The sequence below is a fragment of the Oryctolagus cuniculus genome, chromosome 11, assembly GCF_051225735.1.
Source record: "Oryctolagus cuniculus isolate XC-2025 breed Fujian yellow rabbit chromosome 11, ASM5122573v1, whole genome shotgun sequence".
Lineage (NCBI taxonomy): Eukaryota > Metazoa > Chordata > Mammalia > Lagomorpha > Leporidae > Oryctolagus > Oryctolagus cuniculus.
The window spans coordinates 112,401,179-112,419,619 of record NC_142877.1 but is presented as its reverse complement, the minus strand read 5'-3'; the positions used below and the strand labels follow the sequence as shown (position 1 = coordinate 112,419,619).

The 18,441-nt window shown below is 43.0% G+C and overlaps 1 long non-coding RNA gene and 1 pseudogene across 15 annotated transcripts in view; one reads left to right on the top strand and one right to left on the bottom strand.

Moving 5' to 3' along the window:
- Positions 1-18,441, top strand: part of LOC138844427 (uncharacterized) — a 204,726-nt gene that overhangs the window by 163,570 nt on the left and 22,715 nt on the right. For 8 of the 15 annotated variants that reach the window (XR_016216316.1, XR_016216318.1, XR_016216319.1 and 5 more), the window contains 3 exons: positions 1,178-1,387; positions 1,717-1,842; positions 10,049-10,351. This is a non-coding gene — a long non-coding RNA (uncharacterized LOC138844427). Of the gene's footprint in view, positions 1-561; positions 1,076-1,177; positions 1,388-1,716; positions 1,843-6,250; positions 6,284-10,048; positions 10,352-18,441 lie in introns of those variants that run through there. The other 7 variants (XR_016216311.1, XR_016216314.1, XR_016216313.1 and 4 more) reach the window with 5 other exon arrangements.
- LOC149123619 (signal recognition particle 19 kDa protein-like) lies at positions 4,133-5,538 on the bottom strand (annotated as a pseudogene).

Below are 18,441 nucleotides of genomic sequence, written 5' to 3'. Positions count from 1 at the left end.
TTCCCTGCTTGACTGATAGGACTTGCAGGATGGAAGCAGAGGAGATGCTGAGCTGTCCTGATGGCTCAAGAGTTGCTTTGGGGCAGTCAGCAATGTGGGCCTCCTTCCTGTGCCCCCGTTCCTACCCCATGTCCCACAGGTATTGCAGCTCCAACGGACTCCAAACCATTCTCGTTTTTCTCCTCCTTTCTCCAATCCTCATCGGGCTTATCCGCAGTATCCACTCAGCTGTCCACCCAGGAGCTCTGAGTCATCTTCTATGCCCACAGCTCCGTTTCTCTACTGAAATAGTGAAATGCGACTTGGCCCTACCTACCACCCCCACACTACGATCACCAGGGATTCGCCGCGGGCCAGGCACTGCTCCACATGACGCATCTGGAAGATTTGATCGAACAATCACAATATCTTCATGACGTGGGCATCCTTTTTATAATACAGAGAATAAGTAGGGGTGCAGGGAGTTTAAATGACTTTCCAAGGTCACAGAGGGAGATAATGGGTTTTGTACCTAGCCTGATGGACTTGTAACAGCCCTATCCACCTCACACAGTCACATGATCCTGGTTCAGACATCCCCCATCTTCTCTGTACTCTCCACTACAGCTCTTATCTTATGAGAAGGTGATTTTTCATCTGCTGGCGCTGTCTTATTCTTCCATCCAGTCCCGTTTTTAGCTCATTGTCAGATATATGTAGTACCTGTTCCATAAATTAATGAAATCTCTTCATGTCTAATGATTGAACATGCTCCCAATCAGGGAGTAGGGGGTTACGTCTCTTCCGCATTTGCCCTGATGTTGAACTCACTTTGCCCCCAGTTTGCCAGGGTTCTCCCCAGGTGCTCCTGCTACCCAACAAGAGCCACGTCCACCTGCTGCTCCTGAAGGAACGAGCCGACCAGGGAGCACACGGGGAACCCAGCTGGGAGGGCTGGGTGAGTCAGAGCCCCCCTCCTTCCAAAAGCCGGAAGCAGCTTCACCCTGATTTCTTACTGAATTTTACATATCTGGACGCCAACAAGACATTTGCTTTAAACAACAATGACAAAGAAAACCGTAACCTTCGGCTTACTGTATGTAAAATACAGGTTCCTCCTCTACACTTGTAACTTTACTTCCTTTTCATATCACAGTTTGACTTTTGTTGTAACCATGCTATTTTCTCTGTATTGCAGAATCCACGCCTGGGCTCTAGGCAGATTCAAGAAAAAACTTTTCAAAATTACCTACTGTTCCAAAGAGGGAAAATAAAGCAGGACAAGCCTGGTTTCCTAAACAGGGGGGAGAGACAGACATCCTGACTGCCAATTCATTCCAGCGTTCAAATAATCCCTGAATTTGTCTGGCAAAAAGAAAACCAGCAATTACCCAAGACAAGAAAAGAGGTGAGTTTTGTCCTTGCTTGCTTTTTTGCCTACGGGAGAGAAATGACTATAAGATGTTTATCTTGCTCTCAAAATAACAAACCTTGCCCCAGCTGGGGGAAAAAAAAGCACTGCTGTGTTATGTCCTGTGCTGAGAATATTTCTAGGATGTTTTTAAAGAATAAGGTACGGACTGGGAAGCTTAGGAAACTATGGAGTTGCAGCTGGCGTGAGGCGGGGAGGGCTGGAGCTTAGAGAAATTGGCTGTTTCTGTGGAGAAAGTAAGGGCTTGTTTCTCATTGTCTGAATTTCTTCAGACTCATCTCTTTCTCATTCCCGCAACACCTTAGAATCTCGGGGACATGCGCGCAATGACTTCCACAGCCACCTACCCAAATGCCATGGTGTGTCCTGAAAATTGGTGTGTTGGAAACTGATTTCCAAGTAATCGTGTGGAGTGGCGGGACTGAGAGGAGGTAATTAGGTTGCGAGGGCTATGTGCTGAAAAAGGAATTGATGCAATTATCTCATGGGTGGATTTGCTGTAAAAGTGAGTTTGGTTCCTTCTCTTGTGCACGTGTGCCCTTTGGATCCTCTTGCTTTCTGTCATGGGACGAGGCAGGGAGAAGGCTCTCAGCAGATGCTGGGAGCTTGCTAGTGGCCTGCCCAGCCTCAGAAGTTGTAAGGAATAGCTCTGTGTTCTTTATAAATTACCCAGTTTTGGGTGTTCTGTTACAGCAGCACCTGAGGTTTGAAGCCACCAGAGATGAGCCAAACATCTCAGGTCAAGGGCGATGTTGTCTGTAGGACTGTCCTGACCTTTGAAAGCAGCCAGACATCTGGAGTTTCCAGGCTCTGCTCACTTATGATCAATTGGCAGCAAACTCAGGGGTCCCCACACCCCCTTCTTGCTGCACCAAGTCAAAGAACTCACACAACAGTACCCCTTATTCACGGAGGATGTGCGCCAAGATGGCCAGTGGATGCCTGCATCCACAGGTAGTATGGATCCTATATATGCTACATTTTCTTTTTCTTTTTTTGACAGGCAGAGTGGACAGTAAGAGAGACAGAGAGAAAGGTCTCCCTTTGCCATTGGTTCACCCTCCAATGGCCGCTGCGGCTGGCGTGCTGCGGCCAGCACATCGCGCTGATCCGAAGTCAGGAGCCAGGTGCTTCTCCTGGTCTCCCATGCAGGTGCAGGGCCCAAGGACTTGGGCCATCCTCCACTGCACTCCCTGGCCACAGCAGAGAGCTGGCCTGGAAGAGGGGCAACCGGGACAGAATCCGGTGCCCCGACCGGGACTAGAACCCTAGAACCCAGTGTGCCGGCGCCGCAAGGTGGAGGATTAGCCTATTGAGCTGCAGCGCCGGCGCTACATTTTCTTCCTATGCATATTTACTTAAGATAAAGTTAAGTTTCTGAAATAGGCCCAGTTAGGGATTAGCAACAATAACTATTATTAAATAGCACAATTATTTTTGAAAGATTTATTTGCTTATTTGAAGGGCAGAGTTTCAGAGGGAAAGAGTTAGAAAGAGAGACATCTTCCATGTGCTGGTTCACTGCCCAAATGGCTGCAACAGCCGGGGCTAGGCCAGACTGAAGCCAGGAGCCCAGAGCTTCTTCCAGGTCTTCCGCATGGGTACAGGGGCCCAAGCACTTGGGCCATCTTCTGCTGCTCTCTCAGGCTTATGAGCAGGGAGCTAGATTGGTAGTGGAGCAGCCAGGTCTTGAACCAGTGCCCATTTGGGATGCTGGTGTTGCAGGCAGAGGCTTTACCCACTACACCACAACACCAGTCCCTAATAGAACAATTATAACAATATACTGTGATAGAGGTTCTGTGGTTGTAGTCTTTCTCTCCAAATTTCTTATACTGTAGATCGTAACAACCTCAGCATATGGTTTTTTCTGTCCTTTTTAAGTCAAGAACTTTCACCTTTTCACTTAAAGGAAGCACTTGACAGCTTCTCTCTGGTCTCTTCAAATTGCAGTATCACTACCCGTACTCCTTGGGACATTATTAAGTAGAATAAGGGTTGCGTGGACACAAGCACTGTGATGCTGCTGCAGCAGTCAGTCTGGCAGCGAAGACGGCTAGTAAGTGACTAACGGGAATACAGTCCATACAGCATGGGCATACGGACAGAAGGATGACTCATATGCCGGGGGGTGGGGCAGAGAGGGATAGCACAAGGTTTCCCCATACTACTCAGAATGGTGCACAATTTAAAACTTCAAGAATTGCCATTCAAGTTCTGGAACTTCCCATGCAATATTTTTGGACTATGGTTAATGACAGGTAATTGAAATCATGGATAGTGAGACAACTGTACTTATAACTACAGCGTTTCTTTAGCAAAAAATAAATAAATTATAATCAACCAAAGGGAGAGACACAGAGATTGGGGTCTGGAGGGCTTCTGGCATCCTCAAGTGTGGGCTATATTTCTGGTCCGTTGGGGAACTGCCAAACCGAAGAGTTCACAGCTTTTTGATGTAGTCTCATTGTGTGGGCATGATTGATCAAATAATTGGCCACACGTTGAACTCAATCTCCAGCCCTTCTACCTTCTGGGAGGTTAGACTGATCTCACCTGGCACAAAGTCCCAACCCTCTAATCATGTGATAGTCACTTTCTCTATGGCTAGCCCCTACCCTGGGTTTCATACTAGCATAACTGTGTTCAGGACTTGTGTGGACACAGGTCTTTCTTTTCAGTTAAAATTTTATTAAAAGATGAACAAAATGTGTATTTCAAATCTTACCATATCTGTCTGCAGCATGTTTACATAGAAGGAAAAGTAATATAGGATTTCGAGTTTCTTATAGTACAGCCCACTGTCCATTTAAAAATGTTCTTTCCCACAAAAATTGTTATTGAAGGACAAAATAATTCTTCATTGTACACTGCATAAAAGCCAGATATAACTTCTGGTGTGCATTTATTTCACTGTCAAGTCTGACGCTCACAGTTCAGTGAAACGATGCAGGCAAATGGCTTGTTCCCCTCAGCTACAAATCGGAGGCTTCCACTCGCGGCCCTTCCACTGGCATCGTCTACTCGAACCTCAGACCAGGTCTTTTCTTCTTCTTTTTCCTTTTTTCACTTCCCTCTCCTTGTTGAAGACTTGGGTCACTGCTTCCTGCTTTATGCCTCTTTCAGCTTAGGTATCATTTCTGCTACAATGTTACTGATTTACTGCACAAGACAAGGCTGCCATCTTCCTGTTTGAGATGGAGCCGGATTCTGCCTCTGTATTGAACATCAACGATTCCATTCTCTCTGTTTTTCTTGAGAAATACGTTAAATCCCACTGCTGAGCATACATCTTGAATCTTTGTATCTATAGGATTTTCAACAGCCTTTTTTTTTAATTAAATTTTTTTTCAACAGCCTTGCTGATGGAGATCCGCCTCCCCTCCATGATGGTTTTCTTATTATTTAAGAATGCAGGCTAGATGCAAATAATCCTGTTCTGGTTGGCTGGGGACTGTGTGATGGCACAGGCTATCTCCACCAAATCACAGACACCACAACTCTGTCAGGAGTACACCAACCAGTTGTGAACAAGGTCTTTGAATTGTTTAGGGAGAACACTGGATTATACACACACACACACACACACACACACACAAAACTGAGTGTTGTAAGCTACTATGAAATTGTCTTCCAAGGTGGTAGTAGCATTTTCTTTTTATTTCTATCAGCAATGAGTAAGAGTTTCTGATGCTGAACAGCCTCATGAACATTGGTGTTGTCGGGTTTGATTTTGCCATTTTAATACATGTATGGATACTGAACATCTTTCATAGCATTGTTGGACATCTGCTTTTATTCTTTGGTTAAGTCTGTTTAGATATTTTGCTCGTTTTAAAAAAAAAATATGGTTGCCCTCTTATTGTTGAGTTTTGAGATTTTTTTTGAATATTTTGGGTATATCTTGTGCAAATATTTTCTCCCAGTTTGTGGCTTGTCTTCTAATTCTCTTTGCAGTGCTTTTCACAGAGCATGCATTTTTAATTTTAATTCAGCACATCAATAATTTCTTTGATGTTATAGCTAAAAAAAAAATCTTTGTCAAATCCAAGGCCATCAAGATTTACTTCTAAGGGTTTAACAGTTTTGAATTTTATATCTAGGTCCATTAGGTCCAACATATCCATTTTTCTTTTTTTTATTTTTATTTATTTATTGACAGGCAGAGTGGACAGTGAGAGAGAGAGACAGAGAGAAAGGTCTTCCTTTGTTGTTGGTTCACCCTCCAATGGCTGCCGTAGCCGGCGCACCGCGCTGATCTGAAGCCAGAGCCAGGTACTTACCCTGGTTTCCCATGGGGTGCAGGGCCCAAGCACTTGGGCCATCCTCCACTGCTTTCCCAGGCCACAGCAGAGAGCTGGCCTGGAAGAGGGGCAACCAGGACAGAATCCGGCACCCCGATCATGACTAGAATCCAGTGTGCCGGCGCCACAAGGCAGAGGATTAGTCTAGTGAGCCGCGGCGCCAGCCCAACATATCCATTCTTCAAAGTTAACTTTAATGAATTTTGTAAGGTCTGTGTCTAGGTTTGTGTTTTTGCATGTGATATCCTGTTTTTTGTCAAGTATCAGCTGACTGATATTTGATTGGGTCTATTTCTGGGCTCTGTATCCTGTTAAATTGATAGATTTTTCTGTTCTTTTGCCCATACCACACTGTCAGGATTAATTTTATAATAGTCTTGAAGTTGGATTAACATTAGTCTTCTCACTTTTTTCTTCTCTTTTAATGTTCTTGCTTATTATGAATTTTTTTCTCTCCATATTAACTTTAAAATTAGTTTGTCAATTTTCACAAATAACTTGCTGTGATTTGACTGGAATTGTGTTGAATCCACAGATCAAGTTGGGAAGAACTGACACTTTGACAATAGTAAGTCTTCTTTTCCATGAGTATGAAACAGCTCTCTATTTATGCAGTTCTTTATTGCTTTTATAATTTTAGTTTTTCTTATATAAATTTTATGATGTTTTATGAGAATTATGCTTAAGTATTCTAATTTTTGATGCTAATACAAATGGTATTATTTTTTAAATTTCAAATTCCAATTGTTCACTGCTAATATATAGAAAAGTGATTGACTTTTGAATACTAACCTTGTATCCTACAAACCTTACTCTTATTGTCTCTTAGTTCCAAGAGTTTTTTTCTCAATTCATTTGCATTTTCTACATTGACAATCATATCGCCTGCAAACAAAGACAGTTTTATTTGTTCCTTCCTGTTCTTATATACTAATGAGATGTGTGTTCCATTTATAAAATAATCAACCGTCACGGAAGCTATAGAGCAAAAAGTAAATGTTCCCCTCCCATCTCATTCGCTACAAGTAACAATTACTATTTTGTTCTCTTCTGATCTTTTCCTATTTATATATAGGCTTAGGTATGGCTGTGTCCTTTTTTATTTTATATAGAATCTTATCTTAGATATGCAGTTTACAACTTTTACGTTTTCCCTGCTTATTCACCTTAGACTAAGGAAATTTTCCAGCTCCATAGTAATTCTTTGCACATTTATACTACAAGAAATTTAATCAGTATCCTATTGGGAAACCATTAACTGCTCACAATCTTTTAGTATTTCTGTACCTGTATTTTCTTCCCGTGTTCAAGAGTGCTTGTAGTGTAAAATTCCTTGTAGAAGAATTGCTAACCAAAGAAAGTCCTAATTTAAATTTTGATTAAAACTTGACACTTTGGCCGGCGCTGCGGCTCAGTAGGCTAATCCTCCGCCTTGCAGCGCTGGCACATCGGGTTCTAGTCCCAGTTGGGGCGCCGGATTCTGTCCTGGTTGCCCCCCTTCCAGGCCAGCTCTCTGCTGTGGCCAGGGAGTGCAGTGGAGGATGGCCCAAGTGCTTGGGCCCTGCACCCCATGGGAGACCAGGAGAAGCACCTGGCTCCTGCCTTTGGATCAGCACGGGGCGCCGGCCGCAGCGCAATGGCCACGGCGGCCATTGGAGGGTGAGCCAACGGCAAAGGAAGACCTTTCTCTCTGTCTCTCTCACTGTCCACTCTGCCTGTCAAAAAAAAAAAAAAACAAACCAAACAAACAAACAAAAAAACCTTCACACTTCATCTTTGACATGGAAAAGTCCAAATCATTTGTTTTGTGTTTTGTCCTTCAATAAAAAACTGAAACTCAATGAATTTTCTTGGAAGTTACCACCTTTCTATGGGTTTTAAGAACAGGAACTCTTTTCAGAGACTTGCTGTTTCTTGAAAGAGAAAGGGGGGATAATCGCTGTGAAACACAGCCAAAAATTCCGCTAGGAAAGCTTGATTTTCAGAGGAAAGACTGTGCCAGAGCCTCATTCTACATGGGGGAAGGGAATACCTCCCACTATAGCTCCTTCCAATCTTCCTGTCTCCTATAAGTGGAAAAATATAAAGATGGGATTAGAGTTCCAGTAAATAGATTGGGAACACCATAGCTAGAAAACAGTGTAGAAGGCAGGGTAAAAATTACAGCTCCAGTGCATAAACCCCCTGGAAGAGTGATTTGAATTAGAAGACTGTAGAGCCCATCTCTCATATCTTACCATTACCACCACAGTATTTCAATAAAATAACAGTAAACTGTATTTAAAAGAGATAGAAGTCACATATTCTCCTCTCTGAGAGGAGTGGTTAGGGCAGTCCAAATAAAGAAGAGAGATAAAAACTTGACAGAAGAATTTCAAGTCTCTGACATCTATAACTAAGGGAATTTCAATTGAAGACCAACTCCAAGCCAGATTTGTGGGTATCTTTACATTAGAGACCTATTTACCTCTATTCCTACTACTTCAATACAAATTAATGCAGTCTCAACACAGAAGTCTGACAGAGGGCCATCTAAAACCAAACAAAAACCCCAGTTTGAAAAGACCAAGCAGTCATCAGAACTAGACTTGCAACTGATTATCAGGGAGTTCAAAATAACTGATTGGCCGGCGCCGCGGCTCACTAGGCTAATCCTCCACCTTGCGGCGCTGGCACACTGGGTTCTAGTCCCGGTCAGGGCACTGGATTCTGTCCCGGTTGCCCCTCTTCCAGGCCAGCTCTCTGCTGTGGCCCGGGAGTGCAGTGGAGGATGGCCCAAGTGCTTGGGCCCTGCACCCCATGGGAGATCAGGAGAAGTACCTGGCTCCTGCCATCGGATCAGCGCGGTGCACCAGCTGCAGCGCGCCGGCCACGGTGGCAACTGGAGGGTGAACCAACGGCAAAAGGAAGACCTTTCTCTCTGTCTCGCTCTCTCTCTCTCACTGTCCACTCTGCATGTCAAAAAATTAAAAAAATAAAAAATAATTGATTAATATATTAAGAGCTGTAATGGAAAAATACACAGTTGTAAAAAGCAGATGGGAACATGCATGTAAGCAGATCCCTCTTAGTAGTTTTTTGTTCTACTTAATATGACTGGTCTAATTCTGTAATTAATACACAGTTATTCTTAAGTGTTGAAAATTAACTGAAATGTGATCCCTGTTAAACATAAGAGTGGGAATAAGAGAGGGAAGAGATGTATAATTTGGGACATGCTCAAGCTGACTTGCCCCAAATGGTAGAGTTAGAAACATACCAGGGGATTCCAATTCAATCCCATCAAGGTGGCATGTACCAATGCCATCTCACTATTCCAAGTGATCAATTTCAGTTCACAATTGATCATAATGAAAGGACTAAGAGTCAAAGGGAGCACATAAACAAGTCTAGTACCTGCTAACACTAACCGATGGAATAAATAAAGGGGAGAGTGATCCAACATGGGAAGTGAGATACTCAGCAGACTCATAGAATGGCAGATGTCCTAAATAGCACTCTGGCCTCAGAATCAGCCCTAAAGGCATTCGGATCTGGCTGAAAAGCCCATGAGAGTATTTCAGGCATGGAAAGCCAAGACACTCTGGCAAAAGATCTCTGTGAGTGAGATCCCAGTGGAAAGAACAGGTCTTCAAAGAAGGAGGTACCTTTCTCTGAAGGGAGGAGAGAACCTCCACTTTGACTATGGCCTTGTCTAAACAAGATAAGAGTCGGAGAACTCAGAGGGCTTCCATAGCCTTGGAAACTCATGACTGGTGCATAGGGAGATTACTGATGCCATAAACAGGAGTGCCAATTTGTAAAGTCAACACCAGGAGTCACTGTGCACTTACTCCTCATGTAGGATCTCTGTCCTTAATGTGCTGTGCATTGAGATTTAATGCTATAACGAGTACTCAAACAATATATTTCACTTTGTGTTTCTATGGGGGTGCAAACTGTTGAAATCTTAATGCATACTAAACTGATCCTCTGTAAAAAAAAAAAAAAAAGAAATTATCAACTCCCAACTTGACTCTCACTGGGATTAAACATGACAATAGGTCTGCTCTGATTTCATCATCATTTAAAAAAAATCATCTATTATTTTTCACTTTATGTTTCTGTGTGGGAGCAAACTGTTGAAATCCTTACTTAATGTATACTAAGCTGATCTTCTGTATATTAAGATAATCGAAAATGAATCTTGATGTGAATGGAAGGGGAGAGGGAATGGGAAAGGGGAGGGTTGTGGGTGGGAGGGATGGTATGGGGGGGAAGCCATTGTAATCCATGAGTCGTACTTTGGAAATTTATATTCATTAAATAAAAGTTTTTTTTTTTTTTTAAAAAGGAAACACTTGAGGCCAGGATTGTGGCACAGCGGTTAAGCCATCACCTGCAACACTAGATCTGTATGGGCACCACTTTGTCCTGGCTTCTCCACTTCTGATCAAACTCCCCACTCATGTGACTGGGAAAGCAGCTGAAGATGGCCAAAGTGCTTGGGCCCCTGAACCCACATGGGAGACCTGGAAGAGAGCCTCTTGGCTCCAGGCTTCTACCAGGCCCAGTCCTTGCTATTGTGGTCATTTGGGGAGTGAGCCAGCTTGTGTAAGATACCTCTCTCTGTCACTCCATCTCTGTAACTTCGCCTTTCAAATAAATAAATTTCTCAAGAATTTTTCTATGTTTTGATAAAGAAGCACTAAAAGTCAAAGGGCAAAGCTTTGTAACAGAAATGAAGGATGTCTTTGATGACTTCATCAGAATGGAAGTGGCCATTCAAAAAATAGATGAGACTGGACATGGATAAATAAAAACTTTCCAAACTGAAATTGAAAAAGCAGAAATCAGTCAAAAACAAATGAGAATAGGATAGTTGAACAGCTCTCATACAGAAATCAACAAACGACAAATGCTGGCAAGGATGTGGGGAAAAATGTACCCTGGTCCACTGTTGGTAGGAATGTAAACTGGTACAACCACTGTGGAAGACAGTATGGCATTACCTCAGAAATCTGAATATGGACCTACCATATGACCCAGCCATCGCACTCCTGTGAATTTACCCAAACCCAAAGTTATCAGTATATGAATGAGTTATCTGTATACCCATGTTCAATGCAGCACAATTCACAGTAGCTAAGATATGGATCAATCCAGATCTCCATCAACTGATGATTAGATAAAGAAATTATGGTATATATACACTATGGAAGTCTACACAGCTGTAAAAAAAAAAAAAAAATCAAGATGGACGCAACTGGAAACCGTTATACTTAGTGAAATAAGCCAGTCCCATAAAGACAGATGTCATATGTTTGCCCTGATCTGAGGTAACTAATAGAGTACCTGAAATGTAATGTATTGGAGTGAACTAGACATTTTGACATTTGATGATTGTTTACAGCCCTTATCTTTTCTGTAGAGGAACAGTGTTTTTTTCTTTTTCTTCATACTATGTGTTGAACTCTTTTACTTAGTGTAGGGTTAATTTTATGATCATTAAGTAAACTGAAAATAGATCTTTGTAAAAATTAAGAGTAGGAATGTGAGAGGGAGGAGGAAGAAGTGTTGGAGAATATGGGCAGGAGGGAAGGTGGGGGTGGAAGTGTCACTACGTTCCTAAATCTGTATATAGGAAATACATGAAACTTATTTAACTTAAAAAAATTTAAAAATAAATAAAAATTATAAGACAATTTCAAAAAGTAAGGCACATGTATAAGTGTAATACCAGAAAAAGAAGAGAGACTGGAACAGAAGAAATATTTGATAATTTTTTGGAATTGATGGAATTTACTAAATGACAGAGTGCAGATTCAGGAAGCTTAGAGAAGAGCAAGCAGGATACTTTTTTAAAACGAAAAGTGCTGAGGCCGGTGCTGTGGCATAGTGGGCAAAGCCGCCACCTGCAGTGCCAACACCCCATATGGGCTCCGGTTCAAGTCCTGGCTGCTCCACTTCCAATCCAGCTCACTGCTTTGGCCTGGGAAAGCAGTAGAAAATGGTCCAAGTCCTTGGGCTCCTGCACCCATGTGGGAGACCCTGAAGAAGCTCCTGGCTCCTGGCTTTGGATCGGCACAGCTCCGGCCATTGCGGCCATCTGGGGAGTGAACCAGTGGATGGAAGAACTCTCTGCAAGTCCTCCTCTCTCTCTGTAACTCTGACTTTCAAATAAATAAATAAATCTTTTTTTTTAAAAAAAAAGGAAAAGTACTGTGCAAAAGCATATCATTGAAACCACAGAAAACCAACGACAAAGAGAAAATCTTCAAAGAAACCAAAGGAAAAAATAATTGTACCTCTAGAGGAACAAGAATAATTACAGTAGGTTTTTTTTTTATCAGAAACCATACAAAAAGAGAAGTGCTGCATGTAAAGTTTTTCTGAAAAAAAAAAAAAGATCTACAATTCTATATCCAGCAAAATTATCCTTCAAAAATGAAGAAGAAATAGAAACTTCTTCAGACAAAAAAAAAAAATATGGAAATATATTGTCCATATATCTGCCCTTCCAGTTAAAAGAACTTCTTAGATAGAAGGTAAGTGATATAGGCAGAAATTTGAATGTATAAAGAGTATCCGAGGAAAATACGTGAAAGTAAAATGTATTTTCCTTACTCTTAGCTGCTCTAAAAGATAATTTTTAATAATACATTGGTACTATAAACGATAGTAAAGTCGCAGAAGATGGTAAGGGGTATTTGAAAATACGGTGTTTTAAGGTAACTGTGATGCATGCTCAATGGCATTGAGCTATGTGAAAGATAACTTAGATATATTGAAAATGAACATTGCAATCTCTAGGATTATCAGAAATTTTTAAAGAAGCATAACTGATATGCTGATCAAGAGGAAACATGGAATTTTATAAAAAGCACAAGAGAAAGGAAACAAAAATAACAAAAAGGTATTCCAATTTTCTGATAGCAGACTTCTCAGCAGAAAACTTGCAGACCGGGATGGTCTGGGATGAGGTAGGAATAGGTCTGAAGGAAACCACTACTAATGAGAATACTGTACCAGCAAAGCTATCCTTGAGGTACAAAGGAGAGATACAGGCATTCCCAGACAAAAGCTGAGAGAATTTGTTACCACCAAACCTATTCTGCAAGAGACAAGAAAGAGAATTCTTCAGACTAAATGAATAGATACTAATGAATAAGCAGAAAATGTTGGAAAGTATGAAATTCATTTGTAAAAGCAACTCAAGAAACAAATTAAGAATGCTCTAATACTATAAACATGGTATACAAGTAACTTGTCAGTATGAAGACTAAAAACAAATTAAGAAATTAAAATACAGACCAATTTCTCTCATTAATAGACTTTTTGGAAAATCTTCAATAAAATATTAGCAAATTGAATTCAAGAGTAGACAAAAAGAATTGTGCTAAAGGACAACTTGTAATTAATTCCAAGCATACAAGCTTGATTCAACTTTTGAAAATCAATAATTTCTTTATCCAGTCTTCTGTTGATGGGCATTTAGATTGATTCCCTATCTTAGTTATTGTATATTGAGCAGCAATAAACATTAATGTGCAGACAAGCTCTTTTATTTGCCAATTTAATTTCCTTTGAGTAAATTCCAAGGAGTGGGATGGCTGGGTTGAACGGTAGGGTTATATTCAGGTTTCTGAGGAATCTCCAGACTGACTTCCATAGTGTCTTTACCAGTTTGCATTCCCACCAACAGTGGGTTAGTATCCCTTTTTCCCCACATCCTCACCAGCATCTGTTGTTGGTAGATTTCTGAATGTTAGCCATTCTAACTGGGGTGAGGTGAAACCTCATTGTGGTTTTGATTTGCATTTCCCTGATTGCTAGTGATCCTGAACATTTTTTCATGTGCCTGTTGGCCATTTGGATTTCCTCTTTTGAAAAATGTCTATTGAGGTCCTTGGCCCATTTTTAAGTGGGTTGTTTGTTTTGTTTTTGTGGAGTTTATTGACCTCTTTGTAGATTCTGGTTACTAATCCTTTATCTGTTGCATAGTTTGAAATATATTTTCCTAATCTGTTGGTTGCCTCTTCACTTTCCTGGCTGTTTCTTTTGCAGTACAGAAACTTCTCAATTTGATGCAATCCCAGTTGTTAATTTTGGCTTTGACTGCCTGTGTCTCCAGGGTCTTTTCCAAGAAGTCTTAGCCTATGCATATATCTTGCAGGGATTCTCCGATATTCTCTAATAATTTAATGGTGTCAGGTCATAGATTTAGGTCTTTAATCCATGTTGAGTGGATTTTTGTGTAAGGTGTAAAGTAGGGGTTTTGCTTCATGCTTCTGCATGTGGAAATCCAGTTTTCCCAGAAGCATTTGTTGAATAGACTGTCCTTGCTCCAGGAATTGGTTTTAGCTCCTTGATCAAATATAAGTTGGCTGTAGATGTTTGGATTGATTTCTGGTGTTTCTATTCTGTTCCATTGGTCTATCCATCTGTTTCTGTACCAGTGCCACACTGTTTTGATTATAACTGCCCTGTAGTATGTCCTGAAATCTGGTATTGTGATGCTTCCAGCTTTGTTTTGTTGTACAAGATTGCTTTAGCTATTCGAGGTCTCCTGTGTCTCCATATGAATTTCAGCATCATTTTTTCCAGATCTGAGAAGAAGGTCTTTGGTATTTTGATTGGTATTGCATTGAATGTATAAATTGTTTTTGGGAGAATGGACATTTTGATGATGTTGATTCTTCCTGTCACTCCCCCTCTTCGTGGAGGAACGACACAGGACCCTGCGCTGTTCTTTCATCTGCTCGGCCCTCCCCAGGTTTGCTGCTGGTTCTTCCCGGGTTGGCTACTATCCCTTCCACCCCCGTGGAAGGGCAGTTCCCCCTGGCCACATTCCCCACTTCCGCAGGGGAGTGGCACACCGCCGGCCGGCTCTCTCGGGGGCTGCACAGGTGTTCCTTCAGCTAGATGTTCCCCTTAGATGTTCCTGGTGCATGCCGTCTCTCTCCTTTATAGTCCTCCTCTGCCAATCCCAACTCGGCTGCCCACACGCCGAGTACGCTGCTCTCCTCCAATCAGGAGCAAGTCCTACAGTTTATTGGCTGAACTGGAGGCAGCTGTGTAGAAGCTGTTTTCTTCTCTCCCAGCACCATATTGTGGGAGAGCAGATGCACAGAACAAGTCCTAATTCCAGCAACCTAGTCTAGTCCGGGTTGCTCCCCACAGATCCCCCTTTCTTTTTATTTTTTGGCGTTGATACGCGCCTGTCTTCGGTGTCCCGCGGCACACACTCTGCTCTGCTTGCTAGAGTTGCCACAGGTTCTTACAAGTCCTATCAATCAGGCAAACCGAATCCGGGTCCTCTCTTCGCCATGTTGTGAGGAGGTTTTTAGGCGCTGATGCGTGCCTGTGTTCGGTGCCCTGCAGCGCATGCTCTACTCTGCTAGAACTGCCTGCAGGTGCTTACAAAACCTATCAGGCAAACCGAATCCAAGCCTTCTCAGCGCCATATTGTGGGGAGGCTTATTGGTGTTGATTCGTGCCTATCTTTGGTGACCTGCAGCTCATACTCTGGTCGAGCCGCCTGTTGGTGCTTACCGCCTTACTAATCAGGCAGACCGAATCCAAGCTCTCTCATTGCTGTGTTGTGGGGAGGCCTTATTGATGTTAATTCGTGCCTGTCTTCGGTGACCTGCGGCGCATAAGCTGCTAGCCGCCCGCAGGTGCTCACCGCCTTCCTAATCGGGCAGACCGAATCCAAGCTCTCTCATTGCTGTGTTGTGGGGAGGCCTTTCTATTTCTCTATTTCTCTATCTCCAGGCATTCCTATTTCTCCCATTTTGCTTCTATCTTCCAGCATTCCTATTTCTCTCATTTTACTTCTAAACTTCCCGCGGCTTCTCCTATCCTTGCAGCTTCCCGGCGCCCGCCCCGAGGCTACTCCTCGGCACCTCGCCCCGCGGCAGCTTCACGGCTCTGCGCGGCTTCCCGGCGCCTCGCCCCACCGGCGCCCGCCCCGAGGCTGCTTCTCGGCGCCTCGCCGCCCCGCGGCGGCTTCCCGGCTTTGCGCCGCTTCAGCCCGCGCTTCTCTCATCTGCGCGGCTCGGCTTCGCGCGCACACTCCGTGGTCTCCACGCACTTCGCGCCCGCACCACGGCCTCGCGCCAGCCCCGCGTTCCCTATCTATTCACGCCCCGTGCTCTCTCTGCACGCGGTGGCTTCCGCGAATGTTTCCGCCACCACCGGCATTCAGTCCAAGTTCCCCGGACTAACCTGGCGAATTTCAACCTGGCGGCCCACGTCTCTGCCTCTGGTTCCAGATTTTCGCCTCTTGCTCCCGGGGGTGACTTGAAGAATTCCAAGGTGGCTTATGTCTCCGCCTCGGCCTGCCCCCTGCGGCTTCAATTTCCCTAACATTTTTCTCTACCCGGTATGTTTCCTTAAGTTTTCTTCCAACAATATTCCTCTCATTTCTCCTGGCTACTCCCCACAGTCCGTATCCGAGTCCAAGCATCCTCCAGGTTTCACTTTCGCTTTCAATCTCCTAGCTTCCCCGCCATAGTCCGCATCCGAGTCTATGAAAGCTTTCACTTTCACTTTCAATCCTAACTTCTTTCCCACAGTCCATATCCGAGTCTATGCCTAGGCTTTCAATAGCTTCTTTCGGCACCTTTTCCGTCCAGCTTTTCCCTAGGCTGTTTGCTAGTCTCTCTCTCCGGTATTTTCCACTTCTTCCCATTTCTTCCCTCCTAGGTTTCCTATCCGAGTCACGGCACCATTATGTCGCTCCCCCTCTTCGTGGAGGAAACGACACAGGACCCTGCGCTGTTCTTTCGTCTGCTCGGCCCTCCCCGGGTTTGCTGCTGGTTCTTCCCGGGTTGGCTACTATCCCTTCCACCTCCGTGGAAGGGCAGTTCCCCCTGGCCAGATTCCCCACTTCCGCAGGGGAGCGGCACACCGCCGGCCGGCTCTCTCGGGGGCTGCACAGGTGTTCCTTCAGCTAGATGTTCCCCTTAGATGTTCCTGGTGCATGCCGTCTCTCTCCTCCTTTATAGTCCTCCTCTGCCAATCCCAACTCGGCTGCCCACACGCCGAGTACGCTGCTCTCCTCCAATCAGGAGCAAGTCCTACAGTTTATTGGCTGAACTGGAGGCAGCTGTGTAGAAGCTGTTTTCTTCTCTCCCAGCGCCATATTGTGGGAGAGCAGATGCACAGAACAAGTCCTAATTCCAGCAACCTAGTCTAGTCCGGGTTGCTCCCCACACTTCCAATCTATGAGCATGGAAGATTTTTCCACTTTTTGGTATCCTCTTCTATTTCTTTAGGCTTTTGTAATTCTCATTGTAGAGATCTTTGACGTCCTTGGTTAAGTTTATTCCAAGGGATTTGATTGTTTTTGTAGCTATTTGAATGGGATCGATTTTAGCAGTTCTTTCTCAGCTGTGAAATTATGGGATATGTACTCTATAGAATACTATACAGCAGTAAAAAAGAAATCCAGTCATTTGCAACAAAATGGAAGAATCTGGAAAACATCATGCTGAGTGAAATAAGCCTGTCCCAAAGGGACAAATATCATATGTTCTCCCTGATCGGTGACAACTAACTGAGCACCTAAAAAGGAAACCTGTTTAAGTGAAATGGATACTATGAGAAATAATGACTTGATTAGCCCTTGTCCTGTCAAGAACAACTTATTATTTTATTCCTTTTAGTGTTTTTTTTGTTCTACTTAATACCATTGGTTGAATTCTTTAATTAACACACAATTTTTCTTAGTCATTTAAATTTAACTGAAAAGTGATCCCTGTTAAATATAAGAGTGGGAATAAGAGAGGGAAGAGATATACAGTTTGGCACATTCTTACTTGGACTTACCCCTAATGGTAGAGCTAGAAACGTGCCAGGGGATTCCAATTCAACCCCATCAAGGTGGCATGTACCAAAGCCATCTCACTAGTCAAAGTGATCAGTTTCAGTTCATAATTGATCAAAAAGATAGGATTAAGTTTCAAAGGGATTACATAAATAAGACCAGTGTCTGCAAATAATTGATAGAATTAAAAAGGAGAGAATGATCCTACATGGGAAGCAGGATACACAGCAGACTCATAGGCTGGCAGATGCCTAAATAGCACTCTGGCCTCAGAATCAGCCTTTAAGGCATTCGGATCTGGCTAAAAAGCCCATGAGAATTTCGCAGGCATGGAAAGCCAAGACACTGTGGCAAAAAAAGAAAAAAAATGATCTAAATGAAAGATTTCTGTGAATGAGATCCCAGCAGAAAGAATGGGCCATCAAGAAGGCAGTACCTATCTCTGAAGGACGGAGAGAACTCCCACTTTGAATATGGCCTTGTCTAAATAAGATCAGAGTTAGTGAACTCAAGAGGCTTCTGTAGCCTTGGCAGTTCATGACAAGAGCCTCGGATGATTACTGACGTCATAAATAAGAGTGTCGATTGTTAAATCAACAACAGGATTCACTGTGCACCTGCTCCCCTGGGAACTCTGCCCTCAATGTGTTATACTATGAGAATTAATGGTAAAACTACTACTCAAACAGTACTCTATACTTTGTGTGTCTTTGTGGGTGCAGTCTGTTGAAATCTTTAGTTAGTATATATTAAGTTGATCTTCTGTATATAAAGATAATTGAAAATAAATCATAATGAGAATGGGGTGGGAAAGGGAGAGGGAAATGGGGTGGTTGTGGTGGGAGGGAGGTTGAGGGAGAAAAGCTGCTATAATTCAAAAGTTGTACTTTGGAAATTTATATTAAATAAAATTT